The sequence below is a fragment of the Pelodiscus sinensis genome, chromosome Z, assembly GCF_052426305.1.
Source record: "Pelodiscus sinensis isolate ZL-2025 chromosome Z, ASM5242630v1, whole genome shotgun sequence".
NCBI classification, from domain to species: domain Eukaryota; kingdom Metazoa; phylum Chordata; order Testudines; family Trionychidae; genus Pelodiscus; species Pelodiscus sinensis.
Window position 1 is genome coordinate 32,196,103 of NC_143085.1, and position 24,669 is coordinate 32,220,771.

The 24,669-nt window shown below is 45.1% G+C and overlaps 1 protein-coding gene across 2 annotated transcripts in view; it reads left to right on the forward strand.

Annotated features, from left to right (window-relative positions):
• Positions 1-24,669, forward strand: part of CUX2 (cut like homeobox 2) — a 281,972-nt gene that overhangs the window by 137,868 nt on the left and 119,435 nt on the right. The gene's annotated exons all lie outside the window — the stretch shown is intronic.

Genomic DNA, 24,669 nt, shown 5'->3' on the forward strand with positions numbered 1-24,669 from the left:
TTTGCCATTAACCTCAAGGGAAGCAGAATAAAATCCTGGAAATGGATGTGAAACTTTTTTTTTTTTAATAGTAATCAGACAGAGCTTGCTTCTTGTGCCTGATTCCAAACTGGAGTGAGTCAATTATGGTCAATTGTGATTCTTAGATGATAGAATTTAATAAAGAATTGCTGACCTATGCTTGACTATAGTAGAGCAAATGGCATCACTATAACTTTGATTATATTGCTGCTCACATGGAATTCTCCACCAAATCTGGTTGAATCATCTCCTAGAAAAGCCCTTTTTTTCTGTGTGGAAAATGCCATGTCTTTCACCCTCTTTTTTTAAAAAAAAAATCAAACACTTTTTATTGTAGTCTTCACTCTAAGAGAGGCAATAAGATCCTGATTGCACTGATATTGCTGTAATCCAGGAGTAACTGAGATCAGAGCCTGAACCAATAGGTATGATTTACTTCCCACTTTCACCAGCAACTACTTATTTCAAAGGAGTGACTCCTGATTTACCCCAGGCTGTGTCCAGACTCAGGGTTTTTTTCCGAAAAAGTAGCCTTTTTCCGAAAAAACTTCACCTGCGTCTAGACTGCAACCTCGTTCTTTCAAAATTAAATCGAAAGAACGCAGCTTTTCTTTCGACGGTGGTAAACCTCATTTTACGAGGAAGAACGCCTTTTTTCGAAAGTGCTCTTTCGAAAAAAGGCGTTCTTGAATGCAAACAGGGGTTTTTCAAAAGAGAGCATCCAGACTGCCTTTCGAAAAAGCGGCTTGCTTTTTCGAAAGTTCCGCTTGCAGTCTAGACGCTCTTTTTCGAAAGAGGCTTTTTCAAAAGTATCTTTCAAAAAAGCCTCTTTCGAAAGAGGCTTGCAGTCTAGTGTGCATGAGAGGAGAAGCAGGCTAAGTGCCCTTCAGATAAAGAGGCAAACTCATCACATCACATTCCAAGTAGAGCTGGATTCCAGCCTTGTGGGAACACGTGAGTGTCTTGCATTGATATATAAAAAGCATCCCATGGACTTAACTGGATTCTGTTACCACTGTGGAATTTCAGCATTCCATCACAGTTTGGCCCATTATTCCTAGCATTTACTGGTCCTGCATTTCCTTCTATGGCAAAATTAAGTTTAACATGGTTAGCAGGATCCCTTGTAAATGCCTCTTTTAGCTGCTGGGTTGGAATTATTATTAATATAAGATACTACAGTGACACCAATTTAACCATAGATCCCTTTATTAAATCTAATACTATTTCCACTGTTGCTCTGAAGTTGTCCAAAAATCCTATTAAGCAGTTTTTTATGTCCAAACAGTCACAGGTGTTTATACACATTTAATCAAAATAGTCACAAATGGGGTAAATGCAGGGCAGCTTAGACACAGATTGGTTGGTTGCTGCATGGTCATGCAAATATTAGCAATGATCCTCTTTAAGAGTTTATTGTTTTATATCCTTTAACAAACAAATTATCTCATTGTCAATTAGCAATTTAGCTAAGGCTAAATGAAGTAAGTTTTTTTTATAATATGTTAAACTTATATAGCCAGCTATTTACTGCACCAGGTAACCCTGGATTTTTTTCCTATTACTTCAGCCCAAATAATAAGATACCACTGGTGTTTGGAAGGGTTATTATGGATACGTCTACAAAACAGTGTTATTTCAGAATAACTGACGTAATTCCAAAATAACACAGTCTGCATCTACACTACCAGCAGTTATTTTGATATGATGTCAAAATAATGTCAAGTTGGAGGACTTTTTACTCTGACTCCTGTAACCCTCAGTGTATAAGGAGGAAGGGAAGTCAGAGGAAAAGTATTCTCTACCTCGGACTTCTTGCTGTGTAGACAGCACCAAAAGCCAAAATAAGCTATTTCAATTTAAGTTACGCAATTGATGTAGCTCAAGTTGTGTAGCTTATTTCGGCTTTAGCCCTGCTATGTAGACATGCCCTATGAGATGAATACACTTCTTTCTCATGATCTCATTCTCTCTGATCACCTCATATTGCTCAGTCTAATGTCCCAAAGCAATTTACACCCATAGTTCACCCAACTCTAATATGAACCAAAATTCTTACATTGTGGACCAGAACAAAGGAGCTTGGCCATCCTTAAAATTTTTGCATCTTTAGCTCCTCTGGCATAGATACAGCGGCCAAAAAACAAACAAACAAACAAACAAACAAAAAAACGTACCTAATGAATTGCTGAAGTTATACGGTAAAACTTGAACTGTAAACCAGCCTCTTGCATTCTGCTCTTGTCTCTTATCCAACACTATTCATCTCTCAAACATCTTGCAGAAATTGTCACAGGTTTAACATCCACACCAAATAAAAAGTGTGTAAATAGTTCATTGCTAGGAGAGTCTGTGCTCTCATTTAGCACCTTTAGGGGTTACTTCCTCCATCACAGTGAACACATCAAGAGGACACTAGATAGATCCTTTGGTAAGCAGAATTGACATGAATTTGTGGACCATGTTCACTTCCAGACCACTGCGAAAGAGAGGACAAAGAAATTAGCTTCCTAGAAAGCCAGGATTTCATTATTTGTCTTTGGAGCTAGCAGATGCAGAGTGTTTGACAAAGATTACCTCTGTGGTGTTGCGAGCATGTTCTGACTATGACAAGACATAATAAGTAGTTTCCTAATTTTCTTCCAGGAACTTGAGCAAAATATCAATTTCTGTCATCAGGAGACAGAGTACGTGAACCAGAACAAAATAAAAATAAACATTAAACAATTATCGGAATGTAGGTTGATTTTAAAAATCAGCAGGGTTGAGGGAACAAGCCACCTATTAGCTAGAAAGAGCTATTGGGCTTCTTAACAACATGCTGCTTCTTGGCTGAGTCTGGTATTTGGGCTATATATGCTGTGCCAACCCTGGATATTATTGATTAAAGATGATGCAGCAACAGCGCAATTATATCACAGTTTGTGCTCACGGTGGTAGTACTGCTTGCCTCTCATTTGTCTGTATGTAGATTGCTTTGTTTATATTGCTGTGCTGGATTTCATTTGCTTTTCCCCCCTGCATTATTACTAGTGGTGGTTAGCTTAGAAATTGAACTCACTGCATTCCATAAACTTGTTTTTCTTTTTGGTCTCTGACATCCAGCACTAGCTGCCGTCTGCTTTGACTGAAACATTCTTTTCATATGTATTTGCACCCTGCACTGTCTGCGCATACTGATAATTCAAGAGAAGTTGGTGCTTTTATCAGTCAAATCAATGCAAATAATGGGGGAAGGGAATGTTACTGGACTTTTCCATAGTAATTGTTCTGCCTAGATCTGATATTGCATTGAAATATATGTATGGAGCTGCAATCCTACACTCTGGGAACAGAAGCAGATTGGGTTATAAGAAAATTATTTCTTGTCTTGAAGTTTCATATTCATGATGAGGAAAGTCAATGTAAGTATGGAGGGGCTCCTGTTAGAGTCTTAGCCTAGTGACCATGGCACACTGAAATGCTTCTTGCTGACTTATAAGTGGACAGCAGGTAGGGGCCATGGGTTTCTACTTAAGGCTCTGCAGTGGTGAGAAGATGACAATGCATATTCCCTTGGGCTCACGGGACTTGCAAAGACCCCCTCCATGGGGGTCCAGAGTGGGAGAAGCGCTGCTGCGGAGGCAGCCGAGCTCTGTTCCTGTCTGGGCGAAGCAGGATTTACTAGTGTGCTCCGAGGGGCTTGTGTGGTGTATGCTGGAGGAGTGCAGCAGGGGGTTGTTTCTGTGCATCCTCAAGCACAGCCAAGGCACACAGAAGTCTCAGCCCAGGGTTGCTTTCTGCCCAGTGAATCCTTCAGTTGAATTTCTGCTGCACATTGGGTGTGGAGCAGGGCCAGCTCACAGCCCTGGTATGCAAAAGCCTTGTTTATCTGTAGAGCAGAATGAGCTTTGCCTTGACCTCTCCTTGGAGGACCCACATCGAAGCCTAGGGCAGTGCAGGCTTCATGGTCCATTCAGTCAATTATTGTCGTACCGAGGCTGTCAACAAGGGAGCTAATTAGGACTAGTTCTGGGCAGGGTAGTTTGTGTCCACTGACTTACTGGACTGTGTCCACAAAATTGATTTTATGTGGGCCACCAAACAGCCATCAGGCGCTAGCAGTTTCCAGTCACACCCAACCTTGTGTGCAGTTGAGCCATTTCTTTTCACATTTCTTCCACTGGAAATGTTGTTCATTGAAGGTGAAGAAGGGGATTCCCCCCAAGCGAGTTAGACTATGACATGACTCCCGACAAAAAACGAGCCCTCCTGACAAAACACTCACTAAACTGTAAATAATAAAGTTGGAACATTTTTGCAAAGTCTATCCAGAAAACGTGAAGCAAACCTCAGGATGCAAGTTACAATGTAATCTAAATGTCTCTGCTACCCAGCTTTCCACATGCACGGAACCACACGGATACCTTGCGGGGATTGTGCATCTTAGAATCAGTCTATAATGCAATCAATTCTGTATATCCCCAGTGAAACAGCAACATTTATTTAACGTCTTTTATAGAGCAGCTGAGTTTTATCACAAATCACATTCCATTTCTATTCATCAGGGACCCCTTGAAGGCTAAAATGCACTTACTTTTCTCAGAGGAAATTTACCAATTCTTCAATAAAGACCCATTTGCCTCAGTATGTAAAATTGACACATTTATTGAATATTAAACATTTGTTGGTTTATTCTCACTTCTTTCAACTTTATCTGCTGCCCTTAAAAGTTGTTAGGGGAAAGATATATCAAAGTTCCAATAAAGGCCTATTTATGTACAGAAAAGAGAGATGTTTAAATTTCCTGGAGAGACTGGTTTTCCCATTTGTTTGGTGATTTCCAAGGTACCGGTTTGAATATAAGTGGTATCATTAAGCCTTTGGAGTGACCCTATTTTACATAACGATTACCTCAATCTTTGATAAATAGGTTGTAGCTTTTGTCTTTCTTATGATTATTCTAGGGGTTTTATAAAAGCTTTAGTTTGTTTCAGGAAGGTCTCAGTTGTGTAATATTGCAAAAGGCACAATAATCTTCCAACAGTAAATTGAACTCATTAGCATGTGGTCCAATAAAACATTTTTTTATCACCGTTACTAAATGCTCTTGTTAATCAATTAAAATGTATTCTAGTAATTCTATTTTTTCCTGCATGGTTGTGGGCTTTATTTAATAGCTCTGTATATTTTTAACAATTTTGTTAATGTGGGAAAAGATTGAACTGTTACACTTGAGTTCTGAATTCCATGTATCATCCCTGTAGTGAACAGCTGTGTGTATGGAACTCTGTATGTCCCCATTTTCTGCCATTAAGTCAGATAGCCTCTGTGTCTGGTTCACTGTTAAAGTAAGGGGCATGGGTTTTTTTTCCCTTTTAAATGGTGAGTGATTGCACTTATTCTGAACATATAAGTATCAACACACATGGTTACCTTGGTGATAAGCAAAAGATTGCCATTGTTTGTGGCAAATAATTAAGGTTCCCACCTTTAGTCTGATCCTGCAGTCATTACTCAAGCAACAGTAATTCAAAAGAATACTACAATAATTACCCCAAGCAGTGACCTTATTGTAAGTATAGTTTTTTGACCCACTGCTTTGTAGCAAATGGCAATTCTTTTTGCACATGGCAAAAATGTTCCAGGATTTGAATGGGAGATCTGCCTGAATAAAAGCTAACAAATCAGGTCCTTTTACTTATATATCTTTCATACAATTCACTTTCCTGCTTCCCGCTTCTCTCTATTTAAACTGCTTGGCTAAAGTGAAAATTGCAGACTTTTGTCAGGTTGTCATGTATTCTGCATAAGTGTTCCACCTACAGCAAGTAACTAAAGGAGGATTCTTTGACTGGAAATTTACCTGTTGATGCCTTCTAGCTCCGCTGTGAGTGGACAAAGTCAAGACAATTTGTCTTGTGGATAGTTTTACAGATTATTAAAGATAAGCATTTCATGACTAACCATTAATACCAACTGGTTTTAGTCCTTATCAGTCGATCTGCAAGCATATGATGGTTTTGGATGAAGCTTTTCCCTTGAAGCGTTGTGACCCCATATGGCCTTGTGCTACCTCATAAATACTAGAAAGTGAAACTGATCCATGTGGTTCCCTTTGCTGAACGGATTGAAATTAAAGCATGAAACGAACCACAGGATTGGTAACGGGCATCCTTCCCCTCCTCTTTTTGAGTCTGTGGGAGTGTGCCATTAACCTCTCTGGGCACTGGTTTAGCCCCCATGTATTATAGATGTTAGCCATGACCTCAGTTCTCAGAATCTCTACTGTAACTAACCGAACAGAATCTGATGCTGACCACGCAGGTCATAAGAACATAAGAATGGCCAGACTGGGTCAGACCAGAGGTCCATTTAGCCCAGTATCCTGTCTGCCCACAGTGGCAGATGCCACAGAGGGAGTGAACAGAACAGGGAATCATCAAGTGATTCTTTCGCTGTCACCCATTTCCAGCTTCTGACAAAGAGAAGCTAGGAATATTATCCCTGCTGATCCTGGCTAATAAGTATTGATGGACCTAGCCTCCATGAATTTATCTAGCTCTTTTTTGAACCCTGTTAAAGTCCTGGTCTTTACAACATCCTCTGGCAAGGAGTTACACAGCACACAGTCAACCTGTGGAACGAAAAACTTCCTGTTGTTTGGTTTAAACCTGCTACCTGTTAATTTCATTTGGTGACCCCTAGTTCTTATGTTATGGGAGTAGGTAAATATCTTTTCCTTATCCACTTCCTCCACACCTGTCATGATTTTGTAGACCTCTATCATATCCCCCCTTAGTCTTCTCTTTTCTAAGATGAAAAGTCACAGTCTTTTTAACCTCTTGTCATATTGGACCCATTCCAAACCCTTAATCATTTTTGTGCCCTTTTCTGAACGTTTTCTAATGCTAAGGTATCCCAGGAGGCATACCTGGGAGGTCGACAAATGCCTTTGATGTCGACCGCGGAACATCCAGACTACCACGCTGAGCCGACAAACAGCTGATTGGCTCAGCGCGGCAGCCATGTAAATTTAAATGAAGCGGCGATTATTTAAATCGCCGCTTCATTTTCCTATGCCGGGTAGTCTAATCTACATGCCTCTGTCGACAGAGGCATGTAGTCTAGACGTACCCTAAGTGTCATGCACCCTGGCTGGGCAGGGGCAGGAGACTTCACGCACTCCCATGCCCCCAGGTCAATCGAGGGCTGGGGGCAGGGGAGCACACAAAGTCTGCTCTCCCTGCCATCGGTATGCGGCACCAGAGGGAACTGTCAGTCGTTTGAAATGGCTGGCAGTTCTCTGGAGGTGCTGTGTGCCCCTGGCAGGATGGGGCAGGTGTAAGAGACCTCACATGTTCTCCTGCCCCACAGGGAAGTGTGCAAAGTCTCTTCTTCCCCCCACCTCCACCAGGGGCATGTGGTTCCTAGAGGGAACCATCTCTTATGCCCAAAGCCCTGCTCCTTCCACTTACGGTGGAAAATTACCAACAACTACCAAAATTAGCAAAGTGGCCCCCCCCACAGAAATTATTGCCCACCCCAATTTATACAGATTTATTCTCTATCCCTTTTAAAATGGCTCCTAATGTTCTGTTTGCTTTATTTGACTGCTGCTGCACACTGAGTCCACCTTCCTAATGGACAATGTAGATGCTCTTCAAGATCCTCCGCCAGCGTGCTCCTTTCAGCATCTAGGTGTAAACAATGGGCATCCAGGGCCTTTGCTTTGAACTGTGTTTTTATAGGGCCCATCTATGAAAGTCATGTCCCTTAGTCTGTGATTTTCAAAGTGGCCTAAAACTGAATAGTAAGTGAGTGTCGCCATCCTGCAAATGGCTCTGAAAATCTCTGTGAAGCCCTTAGACAAGGAAATGGCAATGCAGCTGGCACCGTTAAAAGCTCCCCATGATCTGTTTCCTTGCAGTACTTACTGCTCCTTCTCTAAGGCAGGAGGCAAGGATGCTGAGATTTTAGAGGAATTGGCTCTATTAGTGCTCTAGTTTCTCTTTAGCTTGTAAAACAAGCTGGCACAATAAATGTCCTTTGAAAAGAATGCTAATAAACATATCACATCTTGAGTGTACAATACAAATAACCTACTTTTTCTTCTCATGCTGTGGAAATGCAGAAGTGGCCATAACATTACCCTCTCGGATTCTGTGGTGTAGAATGATCTGTAGGCATTCATCCATCGCTTTTGCTGGCTCGCATGTATGCTAATTTTTCAGCCTCCTTTTTCATTTCCTTTACTATATTTTCCAGAAAAAAATGGTTTAAAAACTGTTGGATTTGGCTCCCCCCACCTTCCTCCGGAAGAAGCTTAAAGGTACAATAAGCCTTTAAAGGGGGAGGCAGAGAGTTTCAAAAGTAACATGAGTTTGTTTTGATTTTAGATGACATCTATGTAAGCGAGCCAGCCTCAGTTAATAGCATGAGTGTGGTGGGTGTTTCTGACTAAGGCTCAGAAGCTTTCGTGCTGCCTGGTTTGGTCTCCTTTGCTTCCCTGCTGGTATTTCGGATAGCTATGTGAATGGTTAACCAGTGGGGGCTGGAGCAGCTCTCTGCCTGTAGCCTACATCTCTACTTGTAGCCTAGAGGGCTGTGTGCCACCTCTGACGCTAGAAGTAGAAAGGGCATCGGTGCTGGCCTCTCACATTAGTAGTAATAATAGTAGTAGTAGTAGTAGTAATGGTAGCATCTGGAACAGCGCTAGGCAACCTAGGCTAGTGAATCGGCATTATAAGTAGCCTTCATCTCAGTGGGCTGCACGCTTGTCATGACCAACATATTTTCTCAGGGTAGGGTAGTTTTGCTAACAGCACTTGCATACCTAGAACTTGCGGGATGTGCTGACTGCACCGTAGCAGCGCTGTGATTGGATGCGGAGAGAGCACACGGCTCTCTCAGTCACTGTTGTGTGCAGTCAGCGCATACCTCACTTCACCTGCCCTTGCTTTATGTGCATGTCACTTTTGCAACTCAGGTAGGGAAAAAACCCAACATGGATGCAAACTAGCGGAATCTGGCATGGACAAAGGCAAATAAAATGTCTTTCTGGCTACATGCAGGGCTCCAATAGGCCACAGATGGCCCACCACTGATCTAGCGGGCTGAACTGCACTGTGTTAGGGGCTGCACAAACAGAATTAACTGCTGCCTGACGAGGGTACTTCTGCCACAAGGCTGGCTGGCTGCTGCACACAAAATGGTGCCTGAGAGCCTCTGGACAAGGTAGAAAAACAGAGATGTTTATTCATCATGTAACAGTTATAAATTGCTCTCCCCTACATAGTCTTTAGATAAAGAAGGGTAACAACCTTCCTTTTTGTGTTCCTGATAAAGAAATATCACAAAGCAGCTCTCTATAAAAATAACCTTTCCAGCGCACAGGAAGGCTCTTCTTTATGGGTGAGGGAAAGTGCTTAAAATGCTTAGAGGGAATAAACAGCTTTTAATGAAGTTACATTGCCACATAATGGGTATCATAAAATTGCCTTCATAGTGCAGGGTCCCAGGATGGCTTTTATTATTGACTGAGTTGGAATCCTCTCTGTAAAGCTCCAGCAGCTGCAGAGAGGAGAATGCAAAGTCTTCTTAAATTACCTGATTGAAATAACTGGCGAAATATTCTGCTTTGCTGCTTTGTGCAAGGGAAAGCTGCCTGTGGGGGTGGTCTGTCAGACCTGGTTTGCAGATTCTGAAGAACACAGGAGTTTCATTGCAGCAAAACAGATGTTCATCTTGTTTCTCTATCGGCTGTTTGATGAGAAATTTATTGCTCTTCTACTGGGCTGGAGCTCTTCTGCTGTGGAGTCTATTAGCCAGACCCGCAGCTGGCAGGAAGCCAGGAAAGCACTGTTTTGATGAAACCCATGAAAGCTCTGGTTCGAAGGCGCCAGTAATAATGCATTGGCTAGACTCTTCTGATTGGGCAATTGATTGCTCTGATTTGATTTATTGATCAATACCCTCAAATTTGGCGTCTGAGAAGCTGAACTAATCTTTAACTGCTGTGAACATCTCTGCCTGGTGGAGAATTAGAACTGATAAGGAATGTATGAAAGGAATCTGAACTTATCTTAATCACACAGTGCCTGGGTCTGCCTTAGCAGAGAGAGAGTCTGTGTGTGCAGAACACAATCACCAGGCAGAACAGAGCAGATCTATAAATTGATGGAATTCAAAGCCTCCAGCATCGATTACCATTATAACAAACAGTGGTGCACAGAATGTCTGATTATTTTTAGACAAAGATTCTGTGGTCTCAGCAGCAATTTTGCTGATGCTGTCACTGTGTCAGATGTCTGTTGTTGATTGCAATTAGCTGCAATACAAAAAAAAAATTTAAAACGATCTCTGTCCATAGTTTTATTTCTACTTATTAAATCCCCTCCTTTGTTTGCTTTCTTATACTGTCTACAGCTGGATGAAATATTGTGTTACCAGTAGAGATTTCTTATATTCAGTTGGGTGTAATCACTTTACAGATCATTGGATTATATCTGATATGGTTCAAATGATTCTGGGGAAATGTGGGGCATTTACTCTGGCTTGTTTAAAATGGTCCTGGTTTTGGTTTGGAATGCTTTTGATTTTCAAAACAGGTCTCCAAACCGGCAAATGATTTAATTCTATTTAAAATACCTAGTTTATTCCTCCTCTCCTATAACATAATTCCATGTACCCTTCAGTAGTGAATGTTAGGCACAATGAGGATTTTCTTTCTTTCTTTCTTTCTTTCTTTCTTTCTTTCTTTCTTTCTTTCTTTCTTTCTTTCTTTCTTTCTTTCTTTCTTTCTTTCTTTCTTTCTTTCTTTCTTTCTTTCCTGCAATAGCATAACATTGAATAGTTAAAAGAATTAATTTTGTTGAATGGAGCACATGTTTTAGAAGCATTCAGCAGTAAATCACACCTGAGAAGTAGGCTGTAGGTAACTGTGGATATGAACAAATTATCCAGAGCTCTGTCATTCAGTTTTCCATGGGGCTGTGTACTGGGATTCTTTCATTGTCAAGTTCATTCATCATTTTGATGATTTCCAGTTTATCTCTAATTTCAGAACCATTAGCTGAGTCTCCTATATAGCACAACAGCTATAAACTTGCAACTGTCTATGGGGCATCTGTGATTGGCAATTCATTGCCGAAAGAGAATGTGTAGGACTTGTCTATGCTACCAGAATGACTGTGTGAAGGAAATGTGGCTTTTAAATAACCATTTTAAAACAGGCTTCCATGGCTTAGCTTTGCTCCCTATGTGGACAGGCATAATGGTAATTAACATGAGGTTTTGGAAACCATTCTCAAAACCACACAGATGCACCAGGGAAGGCGAAAGCTAATGTAACTGTCTGTCCAGAACACATGCAAGTGATATGTCCAAGTGGAACATACAAGCTGGTGCTAGTTAAATATTAGACATTGTGGGAAAATGATCATGGTGAGCTATGTGGAAAAACTTTCTGAGCTGGGAGAATTGTATATTCCTTTGGTCCTTCTCCAGGAGAAACTTCCCTTTGGAATTCAGAGGAGTCCAGATTTGCTTGCCTTGGAACAAAACAAATTCAGCACAAAGATATTGCAAGAGAGTCCATGGAAAGGCCTTGAAGCTCAAAAGTCTGGAGAAAGTGGAGGAGGATGTAAGGACTCAGACCATGAAGCCTCTGGGGGCCACTGTGGGTTCCTTGTGTTCAGCCCCAGCACTCCCTAATTTGCAATCAAAAACAGGCATAGGCAGTCATGAAGTTAGCACAGAATCATGCTCCCGTTCCTTGTCAAGAATGAGTGTCCTCTTCCAGGACTAGATTCCAGTAGTGTTTTGTTTCCATTGCTTGCTGAGATTTCCAGGATACTTGGTTGCCGTTTAACTAACATCAGAACAAACCCACCTGGCAAATGTCTCTTGGAATATATTGACACAGGAACACAGGGTTGATCTGGGAATACATTATTCTGAAGATCAGCTTTCTCCACTTCCTCAGCACACCCCAGCAGATTTCTCCTCCTCTCCTTCTGCTGTCTCCTCTTTGCTCTCTGTATTTCATAGTGGTCTTCATAGGAATAGTCAAACTAGTGGGGATGCACGTGTAAAGGGGGGGAGGGTAAATTTCATGCCTGCCTGAGGTATCCAGGGTTGTGTTCTGAGCTTTTCCACTCATACTACCCCTGGTGGTCTTCCTGACCCTTTGTCTCTGTTTTTGAGAAGCAGCCTCCACCTAAGCTAAGCTGTTCAGGAGTTCATGGCTATCTGCACTCCCGTAGCCCCTTTTAGGGAGTCCCATTGGATCCTGCACAGTGTTGGTCTAATGCTCTGATGAGCTTAATTGCACTGAACTCTACAGAGGCACAGCCCTTAGAAATGGGTGGCAGGAAAAAATATGCCAGAAAGCAGCAGGTTGCATGTCCTCAGCTGGTGCTATCATGGTAGTTATATTTATTATATATTGGGTGGACAAAGTTGTCCCAACATGTAGCTGGGTTTGGTGCTGCTTAGAGCAGCTGGACTAGATGGACTCCTGAGGCCTCCTCCAACTCTAGTCTTCTGTGATTCTATGTACAACATTATATGTCATTCTGTTTTATCCTCCAACACAGGGTTCCCAAACTTTTTGACACGGGGACCAGTAAATCTATTCACAAACTTTTGGAGGACTGGCAATGTTCATTTGCATATTTGCATATTCATTAATCAAATGATGAATATTCAGATAAGTTGTTTCTGGTCCTCCCAAAACCCCCTGTGCCAGCTTTAGCAAAGCTTTTGATATGGTCACCCACAATATTCTTGCCAGCAAGTTAAGGAATATGGATTGGATAAATGGGCTGTAAGACAGACAAAGCTGGTTAGACCAGGGTTTCCCAAACTTTTTACTTTAGTTGGAACCCTTTCTTTTCAATACTGTTTTTTGCAGCCCAAAAATATAAACACATAAAAAACAAACTGAGAAAATACCAGACGTATAACATGTCTGGTATTTTCTCACTAGGTATGTTTTATTATTACTAGATGTATCAGTTTGTAGTTTTGAACTGCCTGGCTGGTAAATGTGCTCAGGCTGCATGAGTGTGTCTACCAGCCAGACAGTTTGCAACTACTCGAGGGGTGTGGGGGGGGGGCAATAGAATCCCCGGGACGGACTAACTTGTGCTTTGTGGGAGGGAGGAGGGAAGGGGGGCAGCGTCCCGAGATCTACATATGTCTGGGTCAGTCCCACTCCCCACAGGCTGATTCATTCCTCCCCTCTGTTCCCCCCACTGCAACTCTTTCCAGCTCCACTTCCCCCAACCCCCTCCCAGGCAGCCAGGTCTCCCCCGCTTCTCCTCCCAATCTCCCTTGGCCAGTCCCACTGCTCGCATCCAGCCCTCCTTCCAGTGGCCACTTCTCCCAGCCCCCCCCCCCACATCTTTCCCAGCCAGTTCCCTGCCCCCAACCTCGCAACCCCGCTGGCAGCCCTGCTTCCACCGGCCCCCCAATCTCTCCAGCCCGCCCCGATTCCCCTGTCCATTGCTGCTTCTGCTGGCCGGCTCTCCCCACCTTCCCTAGCTAGGACTCTACCAGGAGCCGGAACATCTGGCTGCAGACTCCGCCCAGACCGACAGAGGGCTTGGAGGACCCGGCACCACGCGGGCACTCTGGGAGTGCAGAGCACCCCAGCAACCACTCTGAGGCTCAGTAGTTTTTTCCTGCGGCCCGGTACCGGGCTGCAGCCCATAGTTTGGGAAACGCTGGCCTAGTGAGATTGTGGAATCTCCATCACTGGAGATATTGAAGACCAGGTTAGCAGACACCTGTCAGGGATGAGCATGGGCAACTCAACTTTGGAAGCCCCAGGGGCCACACTGATACTTCTAAAACATGCTGAGGGCCTCAACTGAAGTGTGGTTGCATATGCAAGCAAATATTTACAAATAGTTTCTCTCACGTGTACAGGCATGAATACAAAGATTAAGGCAAGACTACACAACACGCAGGCCCTATTTCAGTCAGTTCTGCTGATATTAATAAAATGCAATATTTACCCCATTTCTACTCATGTGACAGAAGATCATTACACTGACTACTTTTTTGTTTCAGCTCCCATTCACCAGCCACGTCTTGCTCCTCACATCAACCCAAACTGCACCACGGGGCGCAAACAAACTGGCCATGGGCAGCATACCAAGTTATTAATAAATATTTTATAAACCTTTACCTTTTCTCTCTGCTGCCATGTCTCCTCCCCTTGCTCCATCAGCTCCCCTGGTGCCTGCTGCCCCCCAACTCCTCACCCTTCTCTGCTGTCCTGACTCCTGCCCTTCTTACTGCCCTCAGCCCTCCTACGACCTGCCCCCCTCCACCAGCCCTTCTCTCCCCCCTGTGCCCACTCCTCCAGTAGCCCCACTCTGATCATGTGAACTACCCCTCTTCTAACACTTCCCTCTACACACCTGCCCTGCCTCTCTCCTCCGGTGCTGGTCCCTCCCCTGCAGGTGTCTGCCCTTCTGCTTCACCCCCAGAATCTCCTGGCACCTGCACCTTCCTTTAGCCCTGCACCCTCCTGGTGCCTCCCTCTTCCCTTACTGCCCCTGCCCCCTTTGCCCTCTTTTTCCATCATACGCACCCCCTCACCACCCTCTGCCCCATTCCCCTCCTGCCCCTCACACATGACTTGCTCCATCCTGGCCTTCTTCATGCCCACCCCTTCTTTCAAGCCTTCTCCCAGCACCTCCTCCTCCAGCCCCCAATGCCTTTCCCCTCTCCTCCCGTCTCCTCTCCTCTCCCAGCATCACCCTGTCCCCCCTCCCACTGACACCTCCCCGTCTGCTCTCTCCATTGTCTACACTTGGCCCCCTGGCATTTGTCTCTCTCCTGCACCCCTGTCTCTTGGTGCCTTCCCCTTCCCCCACCCAAGCCCCTTCTCCTTCCACCCCCCCGCCACCCAAGCTCCCCCCCGCTGCCGCCGCTGTTTCCCCCGCCTCCGTCCAAGCCCAACCCCCCCGCTGCCACTGCAACTCCTCCCCTCTGCCGCCGCCACACAAGCCCGTTCCTTACCTTCTGCCTTCCACGTTGCGAGACCGGAGGCTGCGCTCAGGCCCCAGAGGCCGAACCTGGAGCCAGCGTGGCCCCACCACATGCCTCCGAAGAGTTTTAAAACCCCGGTGACGTCACGTCACACTCGGGCGTCCTCCCTGCCCACGTACAACCCCGCACATGGGCAGCAGCAGGTGGCAAGGAGGAGCTGCGCACGGCAGGGACGGTCCAGAGCCAAGGGGGTCGCTCTGGGGGTGGGGTGGGAGGACACGCAGGGGGGCCGGCAGGGGGGAGCCAGGGCCCGGTCCAAGCAGAGCTGGGGGAGAGACCCAGCTCCACATATTGGTGGAGGAGGGCCCCCAGCTCTGTAACTCGCTGGCACTTCTGGGTTCAGGGGCACCGAATCGGTCGAACTGGCCTAAGGCAGCCACCAGGCACGCTGAGGCCCGGTATTTTTTTCCTGCGGCCCATAGTTTGGGAAACGCTGCTCCAATGTGTAGGGAAAGAAATAATGAAATACCTAATGGAGCATATAGACCTGTGAAAAATGTAGCGGGGTGGGGAGATTAACTGCTCTCCTTGCCCCATATCAGATGAGGGCGGCGTTATGTTTGATAAAGTATGAGCATAATGAAAAGAAGTCCCTTCCCCATAGAGTTGGTTGCTCCATTTAGGGTGACTACATAGCCAGTTTGAAAAATCAGGATCAGAGTGGGAGGTAGGAGGTACCTATGTGAGCCAAAGTCCAGAATATCAGGTTTGTCTCTATAAAATCAGGACATCAGGTCACTCTGGTTCTACTGGTTCAGTGGATGTTACACATCACCCTCTGCCCTGTAAGGCTGTTCCTTGGCTTTAGCGCATGTTGTAGCAATTTCTGCTTTAGCCCAGAGGGCCCTGGTCCAGTCTCTGGGTGTTGACCATGATGCTGCTGTTCCTCTCGCAGAATGCCATGTAAGCCAAAGCCTAGTCCTGGGAATGGTTACTGTCTGGTTAACCCAGATTTGCGTGCTGGAGCAAAGGACTGATGTACTGCACTGCCTACCATACACCCTTTGTGCAACGTACCTGAGACCTTGACTAGGTTTGACACTTGCCATTGGATGCACGCCTCAGATTCAGGGACTGGAAGGTCATCTTCTTCCTGGCCATGCCTGCATGCATGCTGGGCAGTTGTGTGCAGCTGAGGGCAAACATGCCATAGCCTTGGAATTATGCCTTGCTGGCAGCTGGTGGTTTTCTTTCTTTTGGGAATCTAATCTATTGATTAGCTTGCCTCAGAACAGCGCAGTAGAGTGTATAATGGTGTGGCTGGTGCCCGTGGCGTCTCCTCCACCAGTCTGAAAACCCTCCTGTAGCCAGGAAGCCTATCTCAGTGACCTTGACTGTTGCAACCCAGATTTGGCTCCTCCTGGTCTGACTTTTCTGCTTCCCCTTGTCATTCCCAGCAGAGTGAGTGAAGGTTCTGTCTGTCAGACGTGCACTTATTGGAAGAGCCGCTGCTTAGTGAGGTGAAGAGAAGGTTGCTTCAGCTGTACGATGTTTCCAGAGGGATCTTTTACCTCTTCCTTCTCCTTCTTCTGCTCCTCCTGAGATCTTTTCATTGCCACCACCGGAGTGACAGGAGCATCCTGTGTCTCCAGAAGGGTTCGGCGAATGTGGGCATCTGCTGGACAGCAGCATTTCTGAGGGAAGTGAATTGCTTAGTTGTCTGTCTCTGTCTCTTTCTGCTGGGGTCCAGCACTGTAAGACTTGAGCCAGACATGGGCTTTCATCGTTTCTCCTGAATGGGCCATTTTGGGGACACCCCACTCTCCCCCCCCCCCTTTGCACATGCAAGATTCTGGCTCCTGGAAGAGTAGAAAGGAGACTTGCAAAGCGGTGTGGGCTGTGCCTGGTGAATTAGGTATCTCGTGCAGGGGGAGGGGTGCCACAAGCAGTTGCATGCTCACTAACCCTACTGGTCAAATCCCATGCATATTATCAAGAGGCTGTTGGAGAGGCTTATGATTAATGCATCTTCTGTGCTGGGATTAATGCAGCTGAGAAGAGAGGTGTCCCTCAGTGGGGCAGGCAGAATTCCCCTCTGCTAAATGAATCTGATGCCTTTTTGGTGAATGGAAGGCTAGGAATGGGACATAAGAACGGCCGTACTGGGTCAGACCAAAGGTCCTTCTAGCCCAGTATCCTGTCTACCGACAGTGGCCAGCACCAGGTGCCCCAGAGAGGGTGGACCGAAGACAATGATGAGCAATTTGTCTCCTGCCATCTCTCTCCAGCCTCTGAAAAACAGAGGACAAAGACACCATTTTATCCCCTGGCTAATAGCCTTTTATGGACCTAACCTCCATGAAATTATCTAGCTTCTCTTTAAACTCTATTATAGTCCTAGCCTTCACAGCCTCCTCTGGCAAGGAGTTCCACAGGTTGACTACATGCTATGAGAAGAAGAACTTTCTTTTATTCGTTTTAAACCTGTTACCCATTAATTTCATTTGGTGTCCTCTAGTTCTTCTATTTAGGGAACTAATAAATAACTTTTCTTTATCGGCCCTCTCCACAGCATTCATGATTTTATAGACCTCTATCATATCCCCCCTTAGTCTCCTCTTTTCTAAACTGAAAAGTCTCAGTCGCTTTAACCTCTCCTTATATGGGACCCGTTCCAAACCCCTAATCATTTTAGTTGCCCTTTTCTGAACCCTTTCCAAGGCCAAAATATCTTTTTTGAGGTGAGGAGACCACATCTGTACACAGTATTCAAGATGTGGGCGTACCATAGTTTTATACAGGGGCAGTAAGATATTCTGGGTCTTATTTTCTATCCTTTTCCTAATAATTCCTAGCAACCTATTTCCTTTTTGACTGCCGCTGCACACTGTGTGGAAGTTTTCAGAGAACTGTCCACGATAACTCCAAGATCCCTTTCCTGATTTGTCGTAGCCAAATTAGCCCCCATCATACTGTACGTATAGTTGGGGTTATTTTTCCCAGTGTGCATTACTTTACACTTATCCACATTAAATTTCATTTGCCATTTTGTTGCCCAATCACTCAGTTTGGTGAGATCTTCTTGGAGTTCCTCACAGTCTGCTTCTGTCTTGACTATCCTAAACAGTTTGGTATCATCCGCAAACTTTACTACCTCACTGCTTACCCCTTTCTCCAGATCATTTATGAATAAGTTGAAAAGGATTGGTCCCAGGACTGATCCTTGGGATACACCACTAGTTACCCCTCTCCAATCTGAAAATTTACCATTTATTCCTACCCTTTGTTTCCTGTCTTTTAACCAGTTCGCAATCCAAGAAAGGACCTTCCCTCTTATCCCTTGGCCATGTAATTTACACCAGAGCCTTTGGTGAGGGACCTTGTCAAAGGCTTTCTGAAAATCCAAGTATACTATATCTACTGGATCCCCCTTATCCGCATGCTTGTTAACCCCTTCAAAGAACTCTAACAGATTAGTAAGACAGGATTTCCCTTTACAGAAACCATGTTGACTTTTGTCCAACAAATTATGTTCTTCTACATGCTTCATAATTTTATTCTTTACTATTGTTTCGACTAATTTGCCCGGTACTGAAGTTAGACTTACCGGTCTGTAATTGCCAGGATCACCTCTAGAGCCCTTTTTAAATATTGGTGTCACGTTGGCTACCTTCCAGTCATTAGGTACGGAAGCCGATTTAAAGGATAGGTTACAAACCACAGATAATAGCTCAGCAATTTCCCATTTAAGTTCTTTTAGAACCCTTGGATGAATGCCATCCGGTCCTGGAGATTTGTTAACATTAAGTTTTTCTATTTGTTCCAAAACCTCCTCTAATGACACTTCAATTCAGGACAGTTCCTCAGATTCATCACCCACAAAGGACGGTGCAGATTCAGGAATCTCCCCAACATCCTCAGCCGTGAAGACTGAAGCAAAGAAATCATTTAGTTTCTCCGCAATGGCTTTATCATCCTAGCATTTGTGTAGAAGCACTTTAAAAATTGCCACTGCTTATTTGTCTGCCCTTCCCTGATGCATTGGATTCCTTAGAATGCGGTTGTTTGTCTGCTCTGGACCATGGTTTGTCCTCTCCCCTCCTCTCTTTCTGACTACAGCTTAGAGAATCTCTATCAATGGATTCTCCTCTAAGTCTCCCTCCGATTTACGTGCATCTCCGCAGCAATCGGCTTTCCCCCATCTCTTAATTTAAAAACTGCTCTGCGGCCTTTTTAATGTTTAGTGCCAGCAGTCTGGTTCCACCCTGGTTTAGGTGGAGCCCATCCTTCCTGTATAGGCTCCCCCTCTCCCAGAAGTGTCCCCAGTTCCTAATAAATCTAAACCCCTCTTCCCTACACCATCGTCTCATCCACGTATTGAGACTCTGAAGCTCTGCCTGCCTACCTGTCCCTGCACGTGGAACTGGATGCATTTCTGAGAATGCCACCACAGAAGTCCTGGATTTCAGTCTCTTTCCTAGCAGCCTAAATTTAGCCTCCAGGACATCTCTCCTACCCTTCCCTATGTCATTGGTACCAACATGTACCACGACCACCGGCTCCTCCCCAGCACTACACATAAGTCTATCTAGATGCCTCGAGAGATCCGCAACCTTCGCACCAGGCAGGCAAGTGACCATACGGTTCTCCCTGCCTGGTGGAGACGGGACACCGACTCCTTGCCTTCCCCATCTCAACCTATAACCCAGCAGGATGCAACCCCAACCAAGTGGAAAGTAGAATCTCATATTGGCCTGCCTGCCTTTGCAACAGTAGAACAGTATACATGCTGGTGTAACCCACACACCTAATGTGGTTACTGAGTACTGCAAGTGGCCCTAGACCACTGCAACAGTTAAGATCAAAAGACCTTTACAGCATGGGCTGGGAGCCAGCTGGCTTTTAGCTCAGTAGGTAGAGGCTCCTATAATCAGTTCCCGAGGTCCCAGGTTCAAATGCGCCTTGGTGGTGGTTACACTGGCATCATGTCACAAGGTGTTCATGCAACATCATGCTTGTGTTACAACTTGATTTCAGCCTGTATTCCTTTCTCTCCTGGCCACTCCAGGTATGGGAGAGTGTTTCACCTCCCTGTCTGGCTGGTGAGCTCTGCTTGTGTGTGCATGGACACATATGCCCAGGCTAAGAGGGAGCTGAAAATGGGTCTCCTGCTACTGGGACCATTGACTCATCCCTCACTGTTCTGTTTGGGTGACGCACACCAGTAAGATTCCTACTGTCACTCTGCCTAGCTTCCGGGAGAGGAAGCAAAATGCCTGGTGTATGGACCCAAGAGCCCCATGCATTGTAGCAAAGGGTCGTCTGAAGTGCAATGATGGGTCAAGTATTGCACACTGAACCCATTAGCCCCACTGCAGGTAAATTTCCCCTTAAAACTCTCCATGACTGTAGCTCTAAGATAGTAGTGTGGTGGAAGGAGGGATTAGCTGATCAATTGCAATAAAGAATTGCATCCCAGAAAAGGTTCTGCTTGGCTGCTGTTTCCTGGATTTAAAGTCCTGATTGGCTTTGAGCCTCTTAACTACTTCTGTCCAACTAGTCCAGGGTTAGTCCAGGGTTCATCTGTAAAATATGCAGAAGCAAAGCTGAATCTTATTTAGTACTGTCCTAAGCACAGATCTGACCTTAGATGCCAATGTTGTTAGGAACGGATGCCTTGCAGTTGTCAAGAGCCCTATTATATACTGCTGCTTTATTTATTTCTTCCTGATTCAGTGGCCAGAGAATCCTTTCTAAGAAAATGACTCCCACCACCAGGCAGCGCCTTGTGAAGAGGCCCGACAGTGTAAGACAGAGTAATCTAAACTCAATCAATCTTATTACTTCTCTTTTTAGCACCACTTCGCTTATAAAAATATAGCTTGAGGTCAGTTCTGAGGCTTAGCAGCTCCCCATGCAGCTGCAGTTTTCTCTGGTGCCTGTAAAAATTGGGGTTACACAGTGCATTTTGACAAACATGGACTAGATTTTTTCTTCCTCGTGTTGCAGTGAAATGGTGCGTAGTGACAGATTGTTTGATTTCTGGCCAATGGAATCCAAGATAATGTAGAGCCCAAATTTTGTCTCATCTTTGTGGCAAATCAGGTATTGTCATGGAGAATGCCACTGCATTCAGTGAGCTATTCAGAACAGGAAGCACTTTGCCTGGTAGCAAGTGCTTGCAGAATTGGGGCCTTTCATTGTTACTTGGTGGGAAGCAGGCTTGTTGATGACAGCAACAGTGGATGGAGCCCCAGGCCCTTCAAACTGTGGCCGCAACGCCACACCATGCACTCCAGGCCATATTGAGGGCTACACCTCACCCCTTCCACGTCCTGGGCTGTTGGCCTTGCTGCTGGGAAGTGTCCCCCCAGAACATGTGTCTCACCTCCTTTTTGTGTATGAGCTCTGGGGAAACTCAGGGATTGATTGTTTCATTTGCTAACTGAAATAAGGTCAGCTGGGAAGCCTGGCAGAACTTCTGGGGTCGAGGGAAGTGTGGAACGGGATGCATGTTAACTCTGTGTCATGCCCTCCCCAGCTATCCAGTCCCCCCAGACCTACTCCACGGGTATGCTGTGGTTTGAGGGGAATGGCCATGGCATTTTTACCCACTGTGCCCCAGGCGTGAAAGAAAGCTGACCCATTTCTTGACATGGCAACCTCCTCCATAAAGGGGTTGCCTCCGTCCTCAAGAGGGCTGTGTGGGAGAGAATTGCTAGGGGAAAGGAGCTTCTGCTGCTGTCCCCAGGCTGCAGGTTTAGCAAGAGGGGAGGTGCGTCACATGGGGGGGGGGGCAAATCCCACCCATAACAGAATAAATTGGCAGGAACTCCTCATGGAAACCTGGTGGACATTCTCTCTCTCGCTGGAATGCATATGGCCGCCGTTACCGTGGTAGCTAAATGTTCCTAATGTCCTTGAGGGTGCTGTCACGCGCTCCACCAAGCAAACGCAGCTGAGACGTGCTACCCTGTGGCCTTTGCAGTGCCTGTGGCTGCAGCAGCGGGTGGCAGGGAAGTGCTGCAAAAACCAGCATGCTAGAAACAAAGGAGAGTAGCACAAAAGGCTGCCAAGCCTATGCCGAGGGAGTGACGGCTCTCTAACACATACTGCCACATCCTAAAGAGTTCTGTCCCCTTAGGTCCCGCTAGGATAAATTGTCAGTGCTCTGCATGGGGGTGGAATTGTGCCGCTCCCTTGAAAAGGCAATGGGAACTACATTGCGAAAATCCTGTGAACACTCTGAAAAGATGCCCACAGTTTCTCCAGACAGCTCTCTGACTGCCTCCTCCCCCTCCTATTTTCCCCTGCAGTTTATTTCTCTGGGAGGAAGGGGAAATAAAAATCTGGAGCACATTAGAGCAAAGCTCAAATTGAAAGGCTCAGGCACATGAGCTGGGCCTGCCATATGCATTGCTTTAGGATTGCGTGAGGATACTATTGAATAGAGAGAGGCACCCTGATATTATTGGGGGGAGCACCAGTGGTCCTCTATATTGTTACCTAACACTTTCCATGAGAGACATTCTTTTTTTTATTCTTTTTTTTTTGAAAGCTCTATGGTTTGCAGCATGAATTTGAAACTTGGCAGAGGGCTTGTCCTGGAGTCAGGGAGAGGCCTTTTGCCATCCCCCATGAAAATGCAGCCAGATCTGGACTGTATAAAATATGCATCAATTTTAGTTAGAATGTATTGCAGTGTTCAGGCCGAATTCTCATTTACCTTGAGGCTTCTTGATAATGCTCTGACAATGTGAAGATGCCTTAAAGTGGGCATAAGAGCTCCTTCATGCTGCCAGAGCAATGGAAAGGAGTCTTAGTGTAAATGAGGTAAGTTGGAGGGCCTGATTGTCTGAGTACACACAAATCTGGGAAAGTTGCATTATCCCCATTTTACAGATGGGAAGACTGAGGTGTGGCGCAATGGTCCCAAGGTTGCAGAGCACATCAGTAGCAATGTGGGGGAGAGATCTCCTGGTTCTCATCCCCATTCCATCTCTTCTGATGTATCAGATAAAGTGAAAGTGTTTTTCTCCAGAGCCTTTCCAGACATCTTTCTAGTATGGAAGGATAGAGGGGGGAGGTGAGATTTTTTTGGGGAAAACTGATGGCTTGTGACTATGGTAAGATGTTTTCCAAAGAAGAAACAATTTACAATAATTAGAAATGTATAAAATGTCTTTAAACATGGTAGTAAAAGGGATAAGAAACCACTTGCTGCAGTGTAATCAGTTATTAGCAGCTGATCAATTATCTCCATGGATGGTTGCTGCTGGTACATGAGGCACGTAATAATAGGACTCTTGATTAACTAATTTGAATATCTTTTGAGAACAAATTCGAACTCTCTTTTTTCTCCATTGTAACGGATCTGTACATCTGCGAGATAAATACGGAATGAATATGGTAATGAATATTATTCTGTAAATGTAGCCCGAGAACACTCCCATCATCATTACAGCTCTGTCGTCGGGAGCCGCGGTAATAGATCTAATAATAAAGAGGGCTAAATGAGGGGAGGAATCTGTGACGGGAGGAACCAAGGTGCATCTTTCCCTGCAGAAAGAGCAGCCTATACCTTAGGAAGTAGAATAATATGTTGTCGGGAGGAAGGGGAAGTGTGGCCGTAATTCATGGAATTGCCCAGCTATGTCCGGTAAAGTGACATTGTAGGGCTTGTTTTGTCTGATCTGTTTGCAGGGGCATTGTGTTGAGGCCAGTGAGTCCTTCAGATGTGGAATTGATGATTTTTTGCCATACTATGTTGGATAGGGATCCAGAGTAACAACCAAACTGACATGTAATCCCATTGTTCATACCTAACCAAAGGCACCAGTTGGGCCTTATTCTAACCTTTCAAGATGAGGTGCTCTCTTCCTAAACAACTCCATCCAGGAAGCCTAATTCCACCCTGGCCTGCCTCTTGTGTCATCTCTGAGACCCGTGCAGAGTGGGTGTAGAATGGCGTTGAATCAGAATGGTAGAGTCTCGGGTTCATTCTACACAGGTGTAATTGCTACACAAAATTGCCTGCTGCTGAAGCTGCATATACTTTGCCTGGCATTTTGACCTCCCAATGCACTTGCTGTATAAAGCAGAGCAGGGCAGGAAAGCTCAAGGACCTGAAAAATACCGAGTGACTGTTTTATAGTGCGTGAGCCTTGGCAGCCACCTGTAAGTTCGCCCATTTCTGTGGGGTGCCGGAGTCCCCCACGGGCAGCTATCCATGTAATACGCTAGATAGCATCGCTTGATATTTTTGAAACACTGTCTTTTCATATCTCCACTGGAATGGAAATCTAACACGTGTCTGGAATTTCAGCCCGCTCAGAGATCCCATTACAGCCGTTTTGATAAAGCACTATAAACCCAGATTCCATTTTAGATTATAAGATCATATCGCTTATGTTTCAACAAACTGTGAGCTAAGATTATTTGTTTCACAAGGTTCTGAATGAATAGCTGCTGCGTGGCCCACTGATTCTTTTCACTGTAGATTGGCCTGAACCGATCAGTGGCAGGGCCTGGTGAAAATTATCGACAGCAAATGCACTGCAGGAATTAAGAAGGCGCTCTACTTTTTTTTTTTTCCAAGGACTTTGGTTCTTATTGTATTTCTGTTTTGCTTACATGTGAGAAGTGGGATACAAATTTTGGCAA